The following is a 21,187-nucleotide window of genomic DNA, read 5'->3' on the forward strand; positions in this document are numbered from 1 at the left end:
GAAGCACCCAGGGAGATTTTATAATATACCTGTAGCTTCACCACCCTTCCAGAGAGTGCGGTATAGTCGGGTCAGAGTGCAGCCAGGGCATGACGTTTAAAAAATCTCCTCCAGTGATTTTAATGTGTAACCAAGACTGAGAAACACTGTTCTAGGAAAAAGTAGCCCACCCAAAATGAAGTGACAAAGAGAAGTGATAGCTTAACTGACTTTACACAAAGCATTGTTCTGAAAAGTGCTTTGAGGATTACACACAACTCTTTAAATTACCTTGATAAAATCGGAATGGCATATAGAATGTATGAAGCACATCACAGCAAAGCATAAGGATATCACTATCAGGAAACAGGTTTACGTCCCCTAATAGGATGAGAGAGATGCTGAGCTGCTTCTCTGAAGGAGAGTAATGCTTTCTTCACCTGGTGTCCTTTCCTCATGGCCTTGAGTTATGGTAAGGAAAAATAAAATGGAGCCCTGGAGGAACCCTGTTGGAAATCCATGTGAGAAAAATACCATATTTTACAAGTGCATGCTGAGTAGATAGGAGCTACAGAAGCTTTCCTGTACCTGATTTTTGATATACCTCCATCATTTCTGATCCCAGGCAATAATTATTTAGTACGTCAGAAAATATTGTTAGATGACTACCATAATACAATAAATAAATAATGTTTTAAGGGCAGATTATTTAATGTAGCACTGAAGTAGATGCTTCACATACATTAATACATTTTATCCTCATAAAATCCTTCCAAGTAGGTATTTTAATCACCGTTTTTCCAATGAAGAAATAGGCTGAGAAAAAAATGAGACAATGTGTTCAAGGTCACACCACTAATAAGTGATGGAATGGCTATCCAAAGTCAAGATTTTTGCACCACAAGTCCGTTCCCCTTTGACAAAGTACTCCACAATACTACTAAGATGGGTCTAATGCTGTGTCAGGTGCTGGGGAAGAACATTTACGAAGGTAAAATTGTGACTAACAAAGACTTCAAATATCATTTCTGGAGTGAGAAAATGCTCCTGAAGCCTCTTTTCTCTCTTCGCCCCATCTGTTTCCAACTAAATTAACAGATTGTCTCAGGATTTATCCTTCTTGAGAATTACAACAACGAGGATGAACAACCTGCCTTAGAAAAAGAATAAATTTATCTCAAAGCCGATTACAAATATCCTAACGGATGGGGGTCTTGGCATGGGTTTAAGAAATAAAGATGGGTAATGGCGTTAAAAGTTCCCAACTAGAGCCAGAGAAAGTAAACTGCCTAGCTGGCAGCACCCTCCTCCAAATCAGAGTCAAACTACCACAGAGAGGACCTCTGGTTGGGGTGCTGGGGAAATTACCCAGGCAGGCTTTGAGATTCCAAACTCCAGGTTGAGGAAAACAAAAACTGTAGCTTTGGATATGATGTCAATAAGACACTTAAAAATGAAAATGTCAAGATGACATACAGCTGGGTAACACTTTTCCTTCTCTTGCCTTTCCTGCAGCCACCTGAAGAGAAATTCCAACGATTTGTTTCACTTCTTTCATAAGTCTCTAAGCAAAACCCCCAAGTAGCCTGTAAATAATATAAGAGGGTGTGCAAGAGCCTGTGGCAAAGGCTTTGAGAAAAGCCACACGCACATATGCCATTCTTCTAACTAGATTTTGTGCTTTTTATGTGTTCAGTCAAGAATGAAAACAATATTATAAATGTTATGCTTTCCAGGCTTGACAGATGCTCATCTTGGGATGGAGTTACATACACAGATAGAAAATGAGCTGTAACAAGTTCTTTGCAGAGGATAAGTGGGTGGTTTTGGAATCTTTGATGAAAACCCACTGTAACATATAGATTTTTTTCTTATTACACAGATTTATTCTGTGAAACTTTCCTTGCACCATTTTTACCGTCCAACTGACAATTTTCAGAGTTCCTGTGTTATTACTGCTTACATGGTATAAAGCAGAAATGATGTTTTACAGCAGCTATATCAAGTACCATTGAGAATTAAATTGCTTTCCTTTCTTCCTCATCATTGTGAATTTGGTGCAGATGAAAGATGGGAGATCGGCAGCCAGGGAGCCGAAAGTCCTCTGTTATGTACGAGATGCGCATGATATGGGCAGAGGCAGCCCGGACTTGCCTCTTCACAGCCATATGCCAGCTTTCAAATCTTGGAGAAAGAGCTCTGTGGGAGAGTGTGTCATTTGTAAAAGATGGGATTTCAAGATAGGCTTTCTTTAGAAAAATAAAAAAGGGTTGGAATCTCCAAAGCAGTTTGAAGGAAAAAAAAAAAGTTGAGGAAAAGATTTATAAAGGTGCTTTTGGGTTCCTGTTTAGTTTGAGAACAACGTAAGCTGTACTCCTTGTTCTTAGCTCCTCACCTCCATCTGTGTGTCTCTTTGCCACCCTGGAAGTCTCTGCCCATTTTGTTGTGTCTGAACAGGCTCAGTTTCTGTAACAAACTCCTTTGTCGGCTTTAGCCAAGTCCTGAGGCTCCCTATAAAAAGACAGTCTGAAATGCCAGACGGCCGTGGATTGTCTCCACAGGCCGCCTCTTTCCCCTCTCTCTCTGTTTCCAGCCTGCCTGTTCTCGCCTAGGTGATTTAACTTTCACGTCGCCTTGCACCTGGTCTTGCCTCACAGCTTAGCTTGATTCCAGCTTTGTTCCTGGACAAATCTTTCAGCTCCCTTCCTGCAGCTTGGTACCAGGTCCACACCAGCCTGTCCCAACCTCAGGCTCTGGGAAACCTGGGCCAGGCTCAGGGAGTTCTGACAGGATGCATCACAGGTAAAATTGATCTGAGTTTCTTTCCATCCTGCCAGTCGGCCTCCCCTTTCCTTTTGTTTGTCATGGATTTCAAAGAGCCTCTAAACTCCCCAAGGCTTCACCATGAGGGAGGTCACCAAATGCTCCAGTCTCACCTTCCTCTCCCTTTTCCCCAGCATCCCTTCTGCTGTGCACCATATGGCAGAATTTACCTCCCTTTCCTCCCACTGTGAGAGTTTAGGGGCACATCATTTAGCTTGCTGTGTTAAGCACAGGCTTGCATAATGCAATATTTAATAAATGTTTCTCATCATGATGATGAGTGTGCTAACCCCACAATTAAACTATGTCGAAATTAAATTTTTCAGCTCCCAGCACAAACCTGCTGCTCCTCAGTGGTCCCTATTTTTGCTTACGGCTCCACCATTTTTCCAGTCCCCCAGTCCTAACTAGCATGGACTCCTCTTTGATTCCTCCTTTGCTGTCACATTAAATCTCTTTTCAAATCCTGCTGATTCTCATCCATCCCCAATTTTCAATTTCCACTATCACAACCCTTATCCATTTGCAGGGAATATTGAGGCTTCTAATTTGCCCTCCTACCTGCTGACTTTTCTCCCTTTTGAATCCATTTGATCCCCTCCTGCCAGATGAAGCTTTGTGAAGTATTTGAATTTCTGTTCTTCACTTACTTGCTGTGTGATCAGGGACATGGTAATGAATTTCTTCAGCTTTCAGGTTCTTATCTGTAAAATTATGATAATAGTATCTCAAAATAGTATTAATATTTTTTTAGTGTTACAGTGTCACAGAATAAAGCACAAAGCGCTTAGTCACCTCTTATTAGCTTTTAAATTTCTACCTATTTAGTCAAACATATTTCCCAACTGTTCTTCATTTGCCCTTTCAGTGTTCTCATGGTGATGAAGATGATGACAATGTTCACATCTAATAATACCTGTGTGCCAGAACTATTTTAATTACTTTTACATGGATTAACTCATTTAAACCTCAAACTAGAATGTAGGTACAATTACAGTCCCCTTCGTACAAATGGGGAATTAAAGCCGAAAGAAATTACAGCAATTTACCCCAAACCACACAGCAAGGAAGTGGAGGAACTAGGATTTGAACCCATGGAATGTCCCTTACAGATTGTGCTCTTAGTCTGTGTCCTAAGTGCTTTACGCATATCAGCTATGGGTTTGTCACTTATTACTGAGTTGTAAGATACAAATATATACAGATGTATATATTTTTTCTTCTACATCAGATATGTGCTTTGCAAATATTTTCTCTCATCTATAGATGATCATTTTCTTTTGTTTTGCTTTGAGGAAGATTAGCCCTGAGTTAACATCTGCTGCCAATCATCCTCTTTTTTGCTGAGGAAGACTGGCTCTGAGCTAATAGCCATGCCCATCTTCCTCTACTTTATATGTGGGATGCCTGCCACAGCATGGCTTGGCAAGCAGTGCCTAGGTCTGCACCTGGGATCTGAACCAGTGAACCCTGGGCAGCCAAAGCAGAACGTGCCAACTTAACTGCTGCACCACCAGGCCAGCCCCTAGATGATTATTTTCTTAACAGTATCTTTCGATAAGCAGAATTTTCAAAAATTTATGAAATCTAATTTACCTTTTTTCCTTCTTTTAAGGTTATGGCTTTCTGTGTCCTCTAAAAAACTTTTGCATACTTCCAAGTTGTAATGATATTGTCTTCTCTTTTGCCTTTCAGAAGCTTAAAGATTTATTTTTAATGCCAAAGTCTATGATCCATCTAAAATTAATTTTTGTGTAGGATGGGTTGAAGTAAAATTTGCTTTTTATTTAGAGCTCTAGGAATTTCAACATGATTTATTAAACAGACTTTCATTCCCCCATTGTATTACTTTAGCAAATTTATTGAGAATTAGTTGAACATACAATTGAGGGATTATTTCTGAGTTCTCTCTTCTGTTCTATTGATCTATTTATCTATCTTTATGCCAATATTATTCTGTGTTGATTACAGTAGCATTATACTAAGTCTTGAAGTCCTGTAACTTATTATTATTTTTTTTTACTCAAGATTGTTTGGATATGGTTAAGTCCTTTGCGTTTCCATACGAACTTTTGAATCAGCCTGTGTATTTCTAAAACAAAAAGTCTGCTATGATTCTGACAATTGCATTGAACCTGTAGATCAATTTAAAGATAATTTAAAGATCTAAAGATAATTTACATCTTAACAATATTGAGTCATCCAATTCCTAAACGTGGTATAATTCCCTATGTATTTACATCTTCTTTAATTTTTTCCAGCAATGTTTTCAGTGTACAGGTCTTTTTGTTGTTTTTCAAGTATAGTTTTAAGTATTTTTTATAATGCTATTTTTAAAAAAATCAGCGTTGTTTAAATTGCATATAACAAATTACACCCAATTAAAATGCAGTTTGATGAATTTTTTACCATATAATTTATCTATTTTTTAAATTAATAAACTTTATATTTTAGAAAAATTTTATATTTACGGAAAAATTGAACAGCTAGTGAGTTCTTATATGACAGCCCCTCCACCCTGCACAGTTTTCCTTTTATTATTAATATCTTGCATTAATGTGGCAAATTCATTACAATTGGTGAGTCAATATTAATACATTATTCCCAACTAAAGTTCTTAGAGTACATTAGGGTTCACTCTTTATTTCGTATGTTCTCTGGGTATTAACGAATGTGCAATGACATGTATCCACCATTACAGTATCATATAGAAATAATTTCATTGCCCTACAAATGCCCTGTTCTCCACTTATTCATCCCTCCCTCCTTCCCCCAGAACACCTCAAAACTACAATCCTTTTATTGTCTTTATAATTTTGCCTTTTCCAGAATGTCTCCATCTTTTAGAGAGCCTTTCCTTTCCCCCAAGTGGAAGGCTAGAGAGGGCTGAAGTTAGGTATTCTCCCCTCCGGTTTGTTAGGCTCTGGCAAAACACAAGGTGCCAAAATAGTCTTGGCAAAACAGTTTTGCTTGAGGGCAGGCTTTTGTCAAGGTGAACAGTGTGCTGTGGCCTATTTTAAAAGGGTTGCTTCCTCTCCTGCCCACCCCCAACCCCACTTCCTCACCAGAAGCAGAGTTTTTCTTCAATCTTCACTCTGAAAACCTGGAGAGGTTCCTGGATATAAAACTCAGGAAAGTTTTAAACTCTCATGCTCGCCTATACTGAGCCTCCAGCCCTTCAATTACAGTTTCTGTTTTACCTGGTGCTGGTTCCAGGTGCAGACTTTTGCTCGCGGGTGGGGGCTTCTGCTCTGGTGAACTGTGATTTTCTGGGTTTCCCTGTTCTTCCAATTTTGTGGGCAGCAGTTTGCCCTGTGACCTAAATTCTCTGATTGATCTAAGAATTGTTGTTGATTTTCAGTTTGTTCAGCTTTTCTCTTGTTGTTGATGCCTTCTAAGCTCCTTTTATGTAAGACCAGAAACAGGAACTCAACTGAATAATCCATACTTTTTTTAAAAATATTTTTTTCCAGTTTGTTCTATCTGAGTGGGATGGTTAACCCAAATTATATAGTCTGATATGACTTAAAGCAGAAGTATCCACTATTATCTACTTTAATCTTCATATCAACTCTATGAGTAGCTCAGCAGTTCCCATTAATACCCGGTTTCTATGTCTTTGCTTATATTTCTCCTTTATCTGGAATGTCTCTCTACTAGCTAACCTAAGTAGTTTTTATTTTGATGTGTCTAAGTTCTACTCATCCTTTATAGTAGAGTTGAATTGGTATCACTTCCAGGAAGAATTGAAAGCATTACTTCCTTCTTAAACTCTCTCAGCACTTTACTTGCACTGTTCTTATGGTCCCTATCACTTTTTTTAATGTAGTATTATGTGCAGATAGATCACTATGTAGATTATAAAAGCTTATCTTGTCCTTGATTAATTTTTATTTATCTCCCAGAACCTAATTCAGTGCTTCATAACTAATAAAATGTGCTTACTCACATTTAACATTATATCCCACATCTTTAAAGATTGGACCCTGAGGAAGGTCAGCACGGATTCCATTCACAGGTGACCAAATCAGGATTGAACAATCATAACTCAGAAACCTCTTCCCATAACTTACTACAAGCTCATCTTCTGTGGTCTTAAATCCTAATTCTATGTTAGTTATCGTAAGTATGGTCACAAATTAAATTATATTTCATATCAAGTAACTAGATATCATTCTCTTTCCCAAAGACTCTTCTATTTCTCTGTAAAGTACCCAAATTTACCAGTGTGGAGTTAGCAGGGCCAACAGAGAAGGGGAGATGAGACCAATAGTTAGCTGTGCCCCCTACTAGTGATGGTAGTGGATGCTCATAGGTGCTATGAGAAAAAAGTCTCTGTGACTACCAAACTGGGGAAAGCTGGATCAAGCAAAAATCAGAAGTGCATATTTTTAAATCTGCATTGGGAATCTACAAGACGCAGCTATAGTTAAATTCTTTGTGCATAGAACCCATTTCTAAGAGATAACTTGAGAGACTAGTGGACTCAAATACATTTTTGTGAAAAGCTTGCCCAGACATTTAGCTTTCTCCCAGAGCTTAGAAACTGGCTGCCTGCAAATAAGGATAAATATAGGTAAGATGGTGAAAGTAGGAAATCATTTTTTCCCATGTTAAAGGAAAGCTAAGCTTTCCCAGAATGTTGGGAAAAACTGAGCTGCAGTATAATAATAGGAAATTTTTTTCTTAAAACGGAAACATCTGTTAGAATTTGCATTACTTATGCCTTTACTAGAATACTATATCTATTTGGTTTTCACACCTTAAAAGAGATTTAGAGAAATAGGAGAGGGTCAAGAAAAGTCACAAAAGTAATTAAAGAATTGTAAATCAAGAACTTCAAGAAAAAGTCAAAAGTACCATATCACTTAATTTAAATAATTTAATTCCACAAATACATGTCAAGTGTGACTCTCCACTCTCCATGATCATATCTTATACAAGAGAGAATATACAAAATGAGTTATGCACAGAGCAAGTAGCTTTAGCACTTAGAAAGATAAATTTGTGCAGGTCAACTGTTCACCATATCTTTTCATTGGAATGCCGGTTCACTGGTAGGTTGTAGTTAAGAGCACAAATGTTGGCCTTAGATAGATCTGGTTCACATCTCAGCTCTAAAATATACTTATCGTAACAATTTGGGTAAAATGTTATTTGTTTCTACGTGCCTTGGTTTTCTCTATAAAGTGGGAGATATAATAGCACCTAATTTAGTGGATTAAATGTGTATATATCTAATATATGGATACATACACAATGACTGTTGACTGGCACATACTGAACACTTAATACAATGTATTTTTTCTATAATTAATTATATTGGAAGCAGATCATATAGAATATCATATTCTGTGGGTCTATAAAGAAGTTGTTTTGCAACTCCTCTGGAAACCAAAATGGAAGCAATTGATATGAATTAAGAGAAATATCTATTATTGGAAAAAAACAATAAGTCCACAATAATTATTGGGCACTTACTATGTGACACTTTCGATTATAAGTACTTTGCATGTATTGACTGACCCCTTTAATTGTCACAAAACTCCATAAGTTACACGCTCCTATTATGCCCACTTTACATGCGAGAAAGAGATAGACTTTAGTAGCTTTTGCTACATCACAGAGCTAGTAAGGGAGAAGCTGGGATTTGAACCCAGGGAATTTTGGCCCACTGATCCACTGTCAAGGATAGCAAGGCAAATATGTTTAAAAATTCTTTTATACTGGGATAGACAGATCTGTATCTACTACGCTTTAAATATGTCTATTTTCACATTAGATTGTGTGCATATTAGTGTGAGGAGGCACATTGACAAAGATCTGAGAATTCTTTTAATTTTTAGGATACCAACACATGTATCATTCCTAACACACAGCCTAAAAACCAACACACACACACACACACACACACACACACACACAGAGTCTATTCTTAGCCTACTGACAATAAAACAAAATTGTCATTTTCCACACGACTGTGTATTTGGTCTTAGCCAGTTTGTATTGGCGCTTTCTGTGTGTTGAGTGTTGCCTTAACAATGCCAGTATTGTTTTGCAGTATGTTGATTGTCAGAGCTTTGTGTAACTCAGAATGCAGAAATTGATGGAAACTTCAACTGCAGCAAAGATTCCCAGACCATAATCCATGTATCTTTGTTTGATAATGTGAACACAGTTCCATAGTTGATAACAGTAAAGAAATAGTATCCTTTTGAGGAAAAAAGACTAATTTTTAAAATTAGTTCTTTCTGATGTGGATTGAATGCACATAAAATATTAAAAATTATTAAAATGGCTTAAAACATGTATGAAAAAAGAAAGAAGCCATTTAAATATTTCAATTCTGCGTGCATACGTGAGTATTCTCAGTTCCAAAGATACAGTGACAAACAGATGAAATAGCTCACCACAGTGACAAAATCTCATCATGTCTGGTGTGTTGGACAGCTAAAATTTCCCTGCTTGGTTACATTATTTGAGCCTGAATGACAAACAGAGAAAGGGGAGATGGGGAATATGAAGTAGTCAATGCTAGAGACAACCTTTGCCCAGACGCTGCAGAAGTCATTTTAGGCAGAAAAAGTAGAACTTATAATTGACTTGTGGTTCACTAAACAAGACAGGGAAATGGAAATGTGCCACACTTTGTTTACCTGTGTTTCTATGCTTTGTGCTCTTTTGACATTTCATTTGTAGGTACATACTTGAAAGTTAGGTTTATGTAAATGTAAAAATTATACACATTTTGTTTCTTTTGCCTCCTCATAAATGAGAGGTGATTTGAACTATTTGATTTTAAGTGAATGATTTATTTTTCTTTTAGTTACCCCTCTTAGTATAATTAAGATAGACTTCTTGTTTAATTTTTATATCTTGAGTTTTATTTCATTTTTGACATTAGTTGAGAAACATAATGACAACAAGCAAGGGGAGCATATTGACTTGAAGAAAGAATATGTAAACCATTGTTAGTGATCATGACCCTAAGCACATTATTCTTAAAAATGTGAAGTGTTTCAAAAGATACTGGTCATTTGTACCTGTTTTTTATTAGATTACTTGGCTTGTACTGGAGGCAATGTCTTCTTTCAAAAATATTAATTGGATGTTAAATGATCAGTGATCTGTGTTTACTCCCATATCATATGACATGAAAATTGTGACATGACCCTGGAGGTGAGAATGAAATATATTTAACCAAAATGAAAACAGCGCTTAATCTACATTGAAAAATTCATTTACATTTATCAATCAGTCAGCAAGTATTTATCAAGTTCTTACTTTATGCTCAGTACTATACTAAGTAAAAGAGAAGGTAACCAACAATTTTAGAGAGTGTGCTGCTTGTCAATTATTATGCTAGGCACTCTGCACACCCCATCACATTTATCTCTCAGAAATTTCTCAAGTAAGTTGGGCGTAATTAGATGCATTTTACATGGAACATACTGAAGTACTATAAATTGCTTGCACAAGGTCAAACTGCTAGGAAATTGTTTAGCTGGAATTTGAACATAGCACCATAAGGCTCTAAAGTTTATGCTCTTTTTACCCACACCATTTCAGTGTGCCTTCAGTTTGGTGATAACTGAAAACTGAAAGAGAAAACTGAAAGAAGTGAAATAATGAATAAAACAGATAAAGCAGGAATCAGTGAGAGCCAGGAAGTTTAGAAAGGGGACAGAGAACTGTGGGAAAAGGGAAGATGGCAGATGTATTCCTGTACTAAATTCTATATCATGTGTTCCAGCTAACAATACCTGGGGAGTCTGATGACTGGGGATGGAAGAGGGAATCTTGTTGCACGTTTATACAACTTGGTCATTCACAATTACTGAATTAGGTTTGGTAGATTTTGGTAGAATTTTGGTGACTTCCAATAGTTAAAGTTGATGAGGATTACGCATCTTCTTGTTTTCAGCTTCACTACCAAACAGGAAAAAAAAAAAAGCAAGTCTCAGAATGAGTTCGGCCATACATACAGGCCATACTTACAGGCATTGATCACAAGACACACACAAATTTCTTCATAAAACTTGTCCTCCCTACATAGTGGAGTGTCAGCTCTGCTTTTTCATGTACGCCACTAACAATTTTCATGAAAATTTCACTCAAGGAAACCAAACATCTATTCTATTTCAGGTGAAAATATCCTTCCACAAGTGGTTTGCTGTGGGACTTGTTCATATTCCAAATGTAAGGCTCTATTCCCAAAGGTATAGCTTTTGAGTCTGGTACATTTTTATACCCTGTCCATGAAAGAGTGGGAGTGTCTAACAATATTTTTATCCATTTCACACAGAATCTCCATTGGAAAATGATGTCCTGGCATACATTGTGATAAAAGTAGAGTGTCTAGGTTTGAGCAGAGATGAAAATTGCTTCCACATTTAAATGATAACTATATATTTCTAAAGTGGTGTGTGTGTGTGTGTATTTCAACCAATGCCTCAATTGAAGTGTTTTAAGGAAAATTACAGAAAAATATAACAATTAGTCATGCATGGCTTGATGATGAGCTTGAGGCTTGACCAGAACGTAGAATTCTGAGAAGAATTTGTCCAGACCAAGATGACAAAGGGAGAGATTCTAGTAGGGAAGTGACAGGTTGGAAGACCTGTAGGTAAGAACCAGCTTTGTGTGTTTATTAGCCAGAGTGAAGATAATTGTTTCTACAGTCTCTGAATTTGCTTTCCAATTTTGGTTGATGTGTCTATGTTGATCACAGAAGTATATCTTTCGAGGGATATTGGCAGTGAGAAATAAAGTTGTATATTAAGTAGAGAAGCCCATTTGAAGGGGGAGAAGTTAATCCCAAGAGGACTTCCAAATTTTCAAGTAACTTTCTCCCAGTGAAAATTTTAGCAAAGGGAAGAATTGCATTAGGAGTCTTTATTCGAACTCTGGGGCTTATGCTGCTCAGCTTCAGCTTTCGAGGAATCAAGAAGATTGACTATGTTGCCTTGGACTAAACTTCCTCTCAGCCTTTATGATTCTGCTAACTAGGTAATTTTGAAAAAAAAACTTTGTAATCTCATTCAGTGATTTCTTGGTAATACACTTCTCAGGAGCCAGGCCCTAAGGCCACCTTCTAGAAGATACCACTTCATAACAAGTCTTTTCGTTACTTTATAAAGGGTTGATGTTTCAGGGCAAGTCACAGAGAATCTGAGTTCTATCTGCCTTGTCTTTGGGTGGTAGTCGCTTCCTGGCGATTGGTGTTTTTGGTTCTCATACTAAAGGCTCAGCAGTTAGAATTACTTCAGGTATAGATTTTAAAAAAGGATAATCCACTTAATAATGGCACACATTCCTCTCCTTTAAAAATGAAATAAAATAAACAGTTTAAAAAGATAATATATACAGTTTAAATTTTCGGACCATGTTTAAAATATAAAAGCACTAGCTAGAGCAAGCAAGTGTTAGAAATAAAAATCAAAAACAAGGTATACTCTATTATCACCTTAAACTTTTTTTATCAGTTTTTTTCTCTAAACATTGGCTTATTATCTTTTTCTCTCTCATGAGATGCCTCAGGCTTCGTTTACAACTTGTGACAGACAAGAATGTTTCAACTGACGTTCAGCTCTAATAATGCTATAGTTGTTAAACTCATCATTAATACTTTTCTGCTACTCATGCTGAAACAGGAAATTCTCTTGAGAATCTTTCATTCTATTCTCAAACTGTCCCCTTAGCCATCAATTTCCAAGCATCAGTTTTAGCTCTCTGTTTATTTTTCCCAGTTTCAGGATTCTGAACTGCCTCTGGGTAGGGTTATGTACAATGTGACCACTTAATAAGAAAGAACAAAGAAATAAAAGAATAATTGAAAGAAAAGCTAATCTGCCAGTTATTAAATGCCTATTAAATGCCAGTTACTGAACTGTAAATTGTATATATTATGTTATTTACCTCAGTAATAACTGAAATAGATATTTCCATTTTATTAATAAGAATATGGAAACCTACAGAAGTTAGTCAAGTTCTCTAATTTCACAGCAGCTGATTAGTAGCAGAACTGAAATTTGAACAAGAATATAATACATACCCTCTCCCTCTATGTCAGCTGTCTTTAATTGCAAAATTTCTTTCACCTATTGGGTTATCTGTTTTCAAGAGTCTAGAAACTCTTATTCATTCTGCATAATGACAAATAATCTAGCTAACATCCTCATCAAATGGATGGGTGGATAAATGGTCTTTCACTCATGAAGCCACTAATACTACAAGGTCTTTTGTTTTCCTAGAGTATTTCACAACTCAGAATCCTAGATATTCAAGGTATCATAACTTTTGCTATTGAGAGCGGGGATTTTTTGTAAAATACAATTTTTTTTAAAATGTTTCAGGAATAAGATATAATTTAAACCATAATTCTCATCCTCTCATTCCTCTTCTCACAAATATCCAAGGATTTCTGAATGTTTCCTCAGTAGAGGCTTCCTCACAAAAGATGACTTGGAAGTGCATGTTTTTGAGAACTTGAATATTAAAATGACTTTATTCTGCTCTTCCTTTTGATTGATAACTTGGGTCGTGTATCTGAGTTAAAAATAACTTTCTTTCAGAACTTTGAAGTCACTGCTCTGTTGTTGAGAAGCTGGGAACCATGCTACATACTCATCCTTTGTATGGCACTTTATTTTATTATTCTAATTTTTTATTTTTGTCCTTTTCCAGAAATTCAGAGATCTGCTTTTTCTCTTCCAGTGTACTGGAGTAATTTCACACTGATTGCCTTAGCGTAAGTCTATTTTCAGATATTATGCTGGGGACTTATGGGCATTTTCAATCTAGAAATTTGCGTTTGTCAGTTCTGGAAAATTTTTTTTTTTCTTAAAGTTTTTTTTTCTTTTTTCTCCCAAAGCCCCCCAGTTCATAGTTGTGTATTTTTAGTTGCGGGTCCTTCTAGTTGTGGCATGTGGGATGCCGCCTCAGCATGGCCTGATGAGCGGTGCCATGTCCGCACCCAGGGTCCAAACCAGCGAAACCCTGGGGCGCCAAAGCAGGGCAGGCGAACTTAACCACTCGGCCACGGGGCCGGCACTGGGAAAATTTTTTATTAAAGTTTTCATTGATTACCTTTCATTGATATCTGTTTACCAATTGTCTCCTTCTGGAACCCTGATGTTTTTCAATGCTGTACTGCCTGGAATTGTCTTTAATTTATTTTTTCTCCTTGATTCAGTTATATATTGCTTCATAAGCAATTTTGCTAAACAACAATAATTTGATCATATCTTATGATTTGCTGGGTTGGAAATTCAGGCAAGGTTTGCCTGGACAATTCTTCTTATTCCTGAGGCATTGAGTGAGGTCACTTGGTGGAACTAATCTGATAGAAGGAGCGAATGAGCCAAGACACTGTCACATGACTTGGCACCTTGGTGGGGAAGACTGAAGGGCTTGGCTTAGCTCAGGCTGTTCACCAGGGTGCTTACACGTGGCTTCTCAAATAGGCAATCTCAGAGGTAGCCAGACTTCTGGTATGGTGCCTCAGGGCTCCCAAAAGAAGGTGTCAGGAGGCAGGAAGAGGAGGCTGTTTGTTTATCTCTGAAGGGGTGGACCCAGAAATTATCAAATCATCACTTCCACCATATTCCATTGCTAAAGCAGTCTCTGAAATCAGCTCAGATTCAAAGAGAGAGGAATTAGACCTCCTACATGGCTGCTCAAAGAGAATATTCCAAGAGACAAGTAGGAGAAGCTGTCAGTCTCTTATGGCTTGACCCGGAAACTAGTACAGCATCTTGAACTAACATACAGGATCAAGTTGTCAAATGAGACTCACATAAATCAAACATTTTACCCAATATCAAGCTTTGCCAATCATCTCAAGGATATAGGCAATTGAGAGACTCATATAACGTAGTGAGAGGTCTGGGGCATTAAGGGTCCTCCTCCAAACCATTCTCTCCTGCATCAGAAATGGACTTCTAATGCAGAATAAAAGACGCAGTGTCTACATGGGAGCAGTCTTGGGCAAGAACACAGCAGGTTCCTGCTGTTCTTATCTGAAATTCAGTTTTCACAAATATATTCTTGGTTTGTTGCTTACTTTTGATTGATTTTCAGAGTGTTGAAATGGTTCCTTTTGACAGTTTTAGCCAGTTTATATCTTAGAGTTGTATGGTTTATGTGACATTTTCCAAGAAACCATATCTCATAGACATTGATGTTGGGCTTTTTTTTTTTTTTAATCTAAATGATCCTTTAGTTAGAGAACATCCTGCTAAGAGCTTTCAATGTATAAATTCTCCTCCTCTTAGCAAATAATGTTAATTCAAGCACCCAGCAGTCCCAGACATTAGACCATGTACACACCATTGGTAAAGGAAGTTAATATAACATAAGTGAGCTCTGTTAATTTCTTCTTCTCATGCCACTTCTGTCATATTTTATTTGTCGAAACAGTCACTACTTCCAGGCCAGATTCAAGAGGAGGGAAATTAGACTGCATTTTCCATGAGAAGAGTACCCCAAATGTTGGCAGCCTTATTTAATCTATCACACTCCTCTTGCCCATTTCTTAAATTTTTTTACTCATTTCTGGGAATACTGCTCAATTGTAATTTTTGTCTTAAAATGAGCATTATTGTGGGTAATACTTTTAATTTCTTTTTTTTAATTTTTTTTTTTCGGATGTGCATCATATTTCGAATTCTGTATACATTACATCATGTTCACCACCCGAGCACTAATTACAGTGCATCCCCTCACATGTGACCCTAACCACCCCTTTTGCCCTCCCCCTCCCGCCTTCCCCAATGGTAACCACCAGTCCAATCTCCAATGCTATGTGTTTTTTCTTTTTTTTTTTTTGTTTTTATCTTCTACTTATGAGTGAGGTCAAATGGTATTTGACTTTCTCCCTCTGACTTATTTCACTCAGCATAATACCATCACGGTCCATCCATGTTGTCACAAATGGCCGGATTTCGTCATTTCTTATGGCTGAGTAGTAGTCCATCGTGTATAAATACCACATCTTCTTTATCCATTCGTCCCTTGATGGGCATCTAGGTTGCTTCCAAGTCTTGGCTATTGTGTATAATGCCACAATGAACATAGAGGTGCAAGTATCTTTATGCCTTTGTGTTTTCAAGTTCTTTGGATAAATACCCAGCAGTGGAATAGCTGGATCATATGGTAGATCTATCTTTAATTTTCTGAGGATACTCCAAACTGCTTTCCATAGTGGCTGCACGAGTTTGCACTGCCACCAGCAGTGAACAAGGGTTCCCTTCTCTCCACACCCTCTCCAACATTTGTTGTTTCCTGTCTTGTTAATTATAGCCATTCTGACCGGAGTGAGGTGATACCTCATTGTAGTTTTGATTTGCATTTCCCTGATAGCTAATGATGTTGAGCATCTTTTCATATGCCTGTTGGCCATCTGTATATCTTCTTTGGAGAAATCTCTGTTCAGATCTTTTGCCCATTTTCTAATTGGATTGTTGGTTTTTTTGTTGTTGAGCTGTATGAGTTTTTTGTATATTTTGGATATTAACCCCTTATCTGATATGTGGTTTGCAAATATCTTCTCCCAATTGTTAGGTTGTCCTTCTGTTCTGTTGATGGTTTCCTTTGCTGTGCAGAAGCTTTTTAGTTTGATGTAGTCCCAATGGTTCATTTTTTCTTTTGTTTCCCTTGCCCAGTCAGACATGGGACTTGAAAATATGCTGCTCAGACCAATGTTATAGAGCGTACTGCCTATGTTTTCTTCTAGAAGTCTCATGGTTTCGGGTCTTACGTTCAAGTCTTTAGTACATTTTGAGTTGATTTTTGTGCATGGTGTAAGGGAATGGTCTACTTTCATTCTTTTGCATGTGGCTGTCCAGTTTTCCCAACACCGTTTATTGAAGAGACTCTCCTTTCTCCATTGTATGCTCTTGGCTCCCTTGTCGAATATTAGCTGTCCATAAATGTGTGGGTTTACTTCTGGGCTCTCAATTTTGTTCCATTGATCTGTATGTCTGTTTTTGTGCCAGTACCATGCTGTTTTGGTTACTATGGCTTTGTAGTGTAATTTGAAATCGGGGAGAGTGACGCCTCCAGCTTTGTTCTTTTTTCTCAGGAATCCTTTTTGCTATTCGGGGTCTTTTGTTGTTCCATATAAATTTTAGGATTCTTTGTTCTATTTCTGTAAAAAATGTTGTTGGAACTTTGATAGGGATTGTGTTGAATCTACAGATTGCTTTAGGAAGTATGGACATTTTAACAATGTTAATTCTTCCAATCCAAGAGCACGGAAGATCTTTCCATTTCTTTGTGTCTTCTTCGATTTCTTTCAACAATGTCTTATAGTTTTCAGGGTACAGGTCTTTCACCTCTTTTGTTAAGTATATTCCTAGGTATTTTATCATTTTTGTTGCAACTGTAAATGGGATTGTATTCTTAATTTCTCTTTCTGCTACATCGTTGTTAGTGTATAGAAATGCAACCAATTTTTGTACATTGATTTTGTATCCCGCAACTTGATTGTATTCCTTTATTAATTCTAAAAGTTTTTAGTGGACTCTTTTAGGGTTTTCTAGATATAAAATCATGTCGTCTGCAAAGAGTGACAGTTTCACTTCTTCTTTTCCAATGTGGATCCCTTTTATTTCTTTTTCTTGCCTGATTGCTCTGGCTAGAACTTCCAATACTATGTTAAATGAGTGGTGACAGTGGGCATCCTTGTCTGGTTCCTGTTCTTAGAGGGATAGCTTTCAGTTTTTCTCCATTGAGAGTGATATTTGCTGTGGGTTTGTCATATATGGGCTTTATTATGTTGAGGTATTTTCCTTTTATACTCATTTTATTTAGAGTTTTTATCATAAATGGATGCTGTATCTTGTCAAATGCTTTCTCTGCATCTATTGAGATGATCATGTGATTTTTATTCTCCATTTTGTTAATGTGGTGTATCACATTGATAGATTTGCAGATGTTGAACCATCCCTGCATCCCCGGAATGAAACCCACTTGATCATGATGTATGATCTTTTTAATGTATTGTTGTATTCAATTTGCTAGTATTTTGTTGAGGATTTTTGCATCAATGTTCATCAGTGATATTGGCCTGTAATTTTCTTTTTTTGTGTTGTCCTTCTCTGGTTTTGGTATCGGGATAATGTTTGCTTCGTAGAAGGAGTTAGGAAGCCTCCCCTCCTCTTCAATTTTTTGGAAGAGTTTGAGAAGGATAGGTATTAAGTCTTCTTTGAATGTTTGGTAGAATTCACCAGGGAAGCCATCTGGTCCTGGACTTTTATTTTTTGGGAGATTTTTAATTGCTGTTTCAATCTCCTTACTGGTGATCAGTCTATTCACATTTTCTACCTCTTCTTGGTCCAGTTTTGGAAGGTTGTATGTTTCTAAGACTTTATCCATTTCTTCTGGATTATCCAATTTGTTGGCATATAGCTTTTCATAGTATTCTCTTATTATCTTTTGTATTTCTGAGGTGTCCGTTGTAATCTCTCCTCTTTTGTTTCTGATTTTATTTATTTGAGGCTTCTCTCTTTTTTTCTTGGTGAGTCTAGCTAAGGGTTTGTCAATTTTGTTTATCTTTTCGAAGAACCAGCTCTTGGTTTCATTAATTTTTTCTATTGTTTTTTTAGTCTCTATTTCGTTTATTTCTGCTCTGATTTTTATTATTTCCTTCGTTCTGCTGATTTGGGGCTTTGTTTGTTGTTCTTTTTCCAGTACCTTTAGGTGCACTTTTAGAATGTCTATTTGGGATTTTTATTCTTTGTTGATGTAGGCCTGAATTGCTATAAACTTCCCTTGTAGAACAGCTTTTGCTGTATGCCACAGATTTTGGCATGTCGTGTTTTCATTTTCATTTGTCTCCAGGAATTTTTTTATTTCTTCTTTGATTTCTTCATTGACCCAATCATTGTTCAGTAGCATTTTGTTCAATCTCCACATTTTTACGGCTTTTCTGGTTTTCTTTCTGTAGTTGATTTCCAGTTTCATACCTTTGTGGTCAGAAAAGATGCATGGTATTATTTCGATCTTCTTAAATTTATTGAGACTTGTTTTGTGGCCTAATATGTGATCAATCCTGGAGAATGCTCGATGGGCATTTGAAAAGAATGTGTATTCTGTGGTTTTTGCATGGAATGTTCTGTATATATCTACTAAGTCCATCTGGTCTATTGTGTCCTTTAAGGCAAGTGTTTCCTTATTGATCTTCTGTTTGGATGATCTATCCATTGGAGTAAGTCGAGTGTTAAAGTCCCCTAATATTATTGTGTTACTGTCTATTTCTCCTCTTACGTCTGTTAATAATTGCTTTATATATTTAGGTGCTCCTATGTTGGGTGCCTAGATATTTACAAGTGTTATATTTTCTTGTTGGATTGTTCCCTTTATCATTATGTAGTGCCCGTCTTTGTCTCAGTACAGTTTTTGATTTAAAGTCTATTTTGTCTGATATAAGTATTGCTACCCCCGCTTTCTTTTCTTTCCCATTTGCATGGAACGTCTTTTTCCATCCTTTCACTTTCAGTTTGTGAGTGTCTGTAGGTCTGAAGTGTGTCTCTTGTATGCAGCATATACATGGATCTTGTTTTTTCATCCAGTTGGCCACCTTATGGCATTTGATTGGAGCATTTAGTCCATTGACATTTGAAGTAGCTATTGATAAATATGTATTTATTGCCATTTTGTCACTTTTCCTCTTTTTTGGGTGTTTTAGTAGTTCTTCTCAGTTCCTTTCTTTTTCTCTTGCTCTCTTCACGTGTGGTTTGATGGCTATCTTTAGTAATATGTTTGATTTCTTTTGTCTTACTTTTTTTCCTACTTGTTATAGGTTTCTGGTTTGTGGTTACCATGAGGATCCTATTTAATATACTATGCATATAACAGTCTATATTGAGTAGATAGACTCTTTAGCTTGACCTCTTTGTAAAAGCTTTACTTTTTCACTCCCCTCCTCCCACATTACATGTTTTTCACATCATATATAGTCTTTTGTGTAGTGTCTGTTTATCCATTACCCTCTTATCATTGAAATAGGTTATTTTAGTACATTTGTCTTTTAACCTTCATATTATCTTCACAGGTAGTTGATCTGCTGCCTTTAATATACTTTTACCTTACAAGTGATTTTATTGCCTGTTTTTTCTTGTTGTTGTTTTGGGTTTTTTTGATAATTTTTTTTCTTTTATCTCTATTTGTGGTCATTGCTTTCCCACTTAAATAAGTCCCTTCAGCATTTCTTGTAGAACTGGTTTCTTAGTGATAAACTCCTTTAATTTTTGCTTATCTGGGAAGCTCTTTATCTCTCCTTCCATTCTGAATGACAGCCTTGATGGATAGAGTATTCTTGGTTGTAGGTTTTTTCCTTTTAGCACTTCAAATATGTCGTGCCATTCTCTTCTCGCCTGTAGGGTCTCGACTGAGAAGTCTGCTGACAGCCTGATGGGTTTCCCTTCATATGTCACTTGTGGCCTTTCTCTTGCTGCTTTTAGGATTCTCTCTTTGTCTTTAATTTTAGACATTTTGATTATAATATGTCTTGGTGTGGGCCTCTTTGGGCTTCTCTTGTTTGGAGCTCTCTATGCTTCCTGAACTTGGATGCCTGTTTCCTTCCTCAGGTGAGGAAAGTTTTCCTCTATTATTTCGACAAATAAATTTTCTGCCCCTTTGTCTCTCTCTTCTCCATCTGGGACCCCTATAATCCAAATGTTAGCACACTTGATATTGTCCCAGAGTTTCCTTAAACTGTTCTCATTCTGTCTAATTCTTTTTTCTCTTTTCTGTTCTGCTTGGGTGATTTCCTCTAATCTTTCATCTAGCTTGCTGATCCATTCTTCTGCTTCCTCTACTCTGCTATTGAGTCCCTCTAGTGAATTTCTCATTTCGAGTATTGTAGTCTTCATTTCTGATTGGTTCTTTTTTATATCTTCCAGTTCTTTGCTGATGTGCTCACTGTGTTCATCCATTCTTCTCCACATATCTGTGAGCATCCTCATTATATTTTGTTTGAATTCTTTGTCAAGGAGGTCGCTAGTTTCTGTTTCACTTAGTTCTTTTTCTGGTGTTTTGTAGCGTTCCCTTGCTTGGAAAGTATTCCTTTGCCTCCTCATTATGCCGCTTTCTCTGTGCTATTTTCTTTGTACTAGGTGAGTCAGCTATGTCTCCTGATCTTGGAGAAGTGGCCTTATGTATGAGATGCCTTATGAGGCCCAGCAGTGTGCTTCCCTCTCGTCACCAGACCATAAGAACCAGGAGTGACCCCTTTGTGAGCTACTTGTGTTCTTCTGCTGTGGCAGGGCTGCTCCCACTGCAGGTACCTGGGGAGTCTAATCTTTCCTTCCCTGGCCAGCTGTTTGTAAATCCGGTTTGGAGGGGCCTCAGCACTGTTGGCTACAAAGTCTATTAGCACACT

General features: G+C 37.1%; 1 long non-coding RNA gene across 1 annotated transcript in view; it reads left to right on the plus strand.

Moving 5' to 3' along the window:
- The first annotated feature begins 11,407 nt into the window (after nt 1-11,407).
- LOC139076697 (uncharacterized) overlaps nt 11,408-21,187 on the plus strand; it is a 40,400-nt gene continuing 30,620 nt past the window's right edge. Inside the window, exon 1 of the long non-coding RNA XR_011528584.1 lies at nt 11,408-11,811. This is a non-coding gene — a long non-coding RNA (uncharacterized lncRNA). The remainder of the gene's footprint in view (nt 11,812-21,187) is intronic.

Source organism: Equus przewalskii, chromosome 17 (assembly GCF_037783145.1).
Source record: "Equus przewalskii isolate Varuska chromosome 17, EquPr2, whole genome shotgun sequence".
In the NCBI taxonomy this organism is placed as follows: domain Eukaryota; kingdom Metazoa; phylum Chordata; class Mammalia; order Perissodactyla; family Equidae; genus Equus; species Equus przewalskii.